Below are 4641 nucleotides of genomic sequence, written 5' to 3'. Positions count from 1 at the left end.
ATGAAGATATATCTAAATTGGTATTATGGTATCGATATTATTCATGCAGTATCGATACCTACACAAAAATATAACCTAAAATAGATGTGTAGTATCGGTACAAACTCATCTGGTACTGATACCACCTACCCAGAACAGACTTCTTTCACCCAAAAATCATCCACCCTTTACTTAATTTCTAACCTTAAAGTTCCTTTCATACCACCAAACTCAACTACGATCACTTTAACTATCTTTTATCATCCTAACACTTTATAAACTCAACATCTTATTCCAATTCTTGAAACTAAGAATTTTACTAAGTTTTCCATATAATTCAAACTTAGTTCTAACACTTGATACTTCTTATTCATACTTATGAAAGTCAATTCTAACTTCCAAATTCATTTATTTCATCTTATTTACAATTTTACTTATACACCTTTTACATTCAATCCTTCATAACTTATGATCCCTTAGATTTTAAACTATTTTAAACCTTCCTTAAGTTTTCCTAACCTTCCCAGAATCTAAAAAATATCTAATATACAAGAATCATTCAACTAAAGGAGTTCTTACCTTACTTAGCAGTTCACGAAGAAGAAAAAGGAGAGAAAGATGAAGAATAGAGAAATTTCTGGAGATGAAATCCCATAAACTCTCTTTCCACGTGTTATGAAATCCCATGGCTAAATTTTTAATTCATTTATTTACTAAAAGACCTTTTTGCCCTTCCAGTTTTCCTTCATTTGATATTCATCCTACACAAAATATTTTCAATTAAGTCTCTAAACTTTTTCATTTATCTAATTTATTCACTGAATTCTAATTAATTTAGTCACTAACCCGATGTTTGGGATGTTACAATTCCTATGGTTATGAATTACAAAACAAGTACATCGACATTTCCTGATATTATTGAAACATGGAAATGAAATAAAGACCATTGAAATATATGTTCGTCTCCTTAAGAGATATTCAACTATGATTCTGAAAGTGATCAAATGAACAAGAATTGTTGGTATTAAAGAGTGAATACCCTGGAAGGGCAACGAATGGATCGGTCGTCATGCATTAGTTTTGGGAGTTATTCAGCTTGAGTTAACTCGATATTCTGATAGATCGACACAAATCGTAAGTGCCCTGAATCTTCATTTCTCCCTTATCAACTCAAATCACTTGAATCCTCCAAGAATATAATACCCAAAATGCTTCTGATTTTCCTGAATAATGGAATCACTCTGTCATATATGAAAACACAAGTAACTCATATGCAAAGGATTCTGATACCTTTCTGATTATATAGTGCCTCCGAAAAATGTCTGAATACTATATGAGTTTGATAAATCACATTATGAATAACTGATGATCCCGCCAGCTAATGAACTCTTCCAATAGTGATTTTAATTTCCGGTATTCTATCGGTATACTGAAGATCCGTGTTTCTTGCCCGATAAGATTATCCAGAATCTCCAAATAATATCTGGAACCTCTAGTGTGTTCCCTGATCACATGGATATTTTCTCTGATTTCTGTTCTGATCTCTGCTCTGATTTCTAATATCTCTGTTTACTGACTGAAAATGTTTTATTTGGGGTACTCTGAGATCTGGTATGAAGACTCTGACAGATTCAGTCGTTGCTGGTAATTCTTCTATAAGTTCTACACCAACTAGTAATTCCTATCTCTGGCAGGTTCAGTCGTTGCTGGTAATTCATTTTATAGGTTCAACACCGACTGGTAATCCTTATGGACCTAAGGTGACCCTTGGATAGGCTTTGCGATCCCGAGATTTTTCTTAGGTAGGCCCCTTGGCCCCGAGAAATTTCTTGGGTAGGCTCTCATGCCCCAAGGTGCTCCCTTAGGTTATGCAGTTCTGGGGTACTACATGTGGCGTTCGATTGGAGGGTTTTACTATGGTTTTAAAAATACATTTTAAACTGCTACTGTTTTAAAAATGATTTGTACATTTTCACTGGTTTGTGGGAACATACTAGACAACCTATTATGATCTCCTAAATCCAGACATCCGAAATATTTCCCTCTAAACTGAAAGCTTACGGTTTGTTACTACCTGAGATATCAATAGGATCTCCGCTCAGCATAAAAATTTGTAGATGTCTGAACCAATAAGAAAATTATGCTTATCTGTGATCTGCGTGTTCCACAGCATCTTCTGGTAGTTCAATATTACTGAGCTTTCCAAAGCTCACTCTGTTCCTCATCATCTTCTGGGAGTTCCACCGACGTTGCTTGCTAGTACGGTGCTTATGATTAGGGGGCATGTAACTTGTATTTTGTTTTTATATCCGAGTCTGGAATCTGTTTTATTTCTAATTTTTTTTTAATTTTACTTTTGTGTTTATAAATTGTTTTATGATTTTACACGTTTAATTTTTTTTTAAATTTTATGAGACTTTTACGGTGGGTCGCTCTGATGGCCATATTCTACCAATTGTTGTTCATGTAAGTTATGTTAATCTTGAATCGTGTAAACCTTTTGAATCAGCTAAAACTAGCAATTTAGATTGTTAGTTCCTTTTGATAGAACATAGAGGGTTGCACCATGTCGTAACCGGTTTTCGCCCGGGCACAAATTTTTACTCGGCGGGAAAAGTGATGTGAATAAATGGTTTTTAAAATGTTTTGGGACTCGCCATCGACCTTTTGGGTCAGGTAGGTCGAATACCTAAAAATTATCTTTTAAAAGAGTTTTTAAGAAAACATCAGTTAAAAGATAAACTGGTCTGCGTTTTAACCAAAGATTCGTTCTTTTTAATAATAAAAAGGATTCGTTGTCGATTACGTTTGGGGAAGGATTAACACCCCATAACGCCCCAAAGTTGGTACTTATTAATTATAAATTGTCTCTATTATTGGAAATTTAAAAATTCAAAGATATATTTAATTTATAATCATGTTTATTTCAAATTTATTAATTTTAAGAAAATATATTAATTTATATATATTAATAAGATATTTATTTATTTAAAAATATCAGAAAAGGACTTCTAGGTGCTTTAAGACAGCTCTTTTCTTAATATTCAAAAATAAATAAATATTAAAAAAACATTAAAAAATAATTAAAAATAGATTAATATATATATTTTATAAAAGTAGGATATTTATTTAAAAATATCAGAAAATAGACATCCAGTTATCTTAAGATTGCCATTTCTTAATATTGGGAAATAAATATTAAAACACGTTTAAAATAATATATATATATATATATATATAATATTAATAAAAATAAACAATTATTATTAATTTATAAAATTAATCAAATAATAATAATTTAATTTAAAATATTAAACATATAAAAATAAAATATATTTAAACAATTAAAATTCAAACTATAGTAAAAATATAATAATAAAACTTGTATCTAGCAATAAATGAAAGTATTAATCTTAATGATTAATTTATAACATATTGAAATTAAAGGATATAATTTGTAAATTTATGAAATATAATAATGAACAACATAATTTTACAATAATAATACTACGAGATTAAAATATAATTTACTAAAATTATAAAGGACTAAAATGTGTATTTATCCTAAATATTATAAAAGTATGGTAGTGACTAAATTATAAAGAAATAAAAAAAGACCCAATTAAAGCTTTCATGAATTGATTTCAGTGATTAAAATGGAATGCTACAAAACCTGAAGGATTGTGGCAAGGGTTTTACTATGTGTGAAATTACACAATAGTCCCTCCCCCAAAACGATATCATTTGGGGGAGGATATTTAAACCCAAACGCCCGGCCCTAAGGGCCATCATCTCTCATTTTTAACATTTCACTTCTCTCTCTAGGAGAGAGAAGTTTAAATTTTCTCACTACTCTCTCTTCAGTTCCCTCACCTAAGGGAAAAGATTACCGACCGACCGCCTTGTTCCGGCACCGGCCCCTGTCGTCGGCCACCACTAACGGTGGCCGGACTTTAAATATTTATCCCAAAATTTTTCTTTTTCCACCCTAGTACCAAATATGACCTTCTTTTGGTCTAAAAACTCTTAGATCACCCTAGATCTAAGAAAAACCGGAGCTTTTACCTCGATTGGAACTACGTTTCTGGCGACGTTTCGAAGACCTCCGATGTTGGTAAGTATTCCAGCTTCTTTTCTTTCGGTTTGTATTTTTCTGGGATCGTTGGTGTAGTTCTTTGCTCTCCATTTTTTTTTCTTTTTTCTTTTCTCCTCTTGTTTGCAGGTTCGGTGGTGGCTTTTATAACCATCACCGAGGCTCTCATTGGACTGGTCACAAGGGTGTAAGGCTCGGTGAGTCACCAAAGCTAGGTGAGTCACCAAAGCTATGCTGGTGACTCACCATAGAGGCGACGTGTGCGGCTGTTATCATGGCAGCAAAGCTTCTGGCGAGGGCGTAGTACTGGTGGAGCGTCAGTAGTGGTGTTGGCAGCTGCTGGTTGGGTCACTTGGCAGTGAAGGCGTGGCAGCAGCTTCTGGCTGAGGCGGCGGCGCGAGATGATAACCTAGGGTTATGAAACCCTAGGGTTTCAAGCTGGACCTTCTGGGGACCGTTGGATCAAAGTCAGATCCAACAGTGATGAGGAGTTGGCGGCTGCTAGTGATGATATAAACCCTAGATGTGTTTAGGGTTAATATTGGGCCATCGAAGCTAGGCCTCCATGT

Source organism: Hibiscus syriacus, unplaced genomic scaffold (assembly GCF_006381635.1).
Source record: "Hibiscus syriacus cultivar Baekdansim isolate YM2019G1 unplaced genomic scaffold, ASM638163v2 tig00116975_pilon, whole genome shotgun sequence".
NCBI lineage: Eukaryota > Viridiplantae > Streptophyta > Magnoliopsida > Malvales > Malvaceae > Hibiscus > Hibiscus syriacus.
This window is presented reverse-complemented; position numbering follows the sequence as displayed.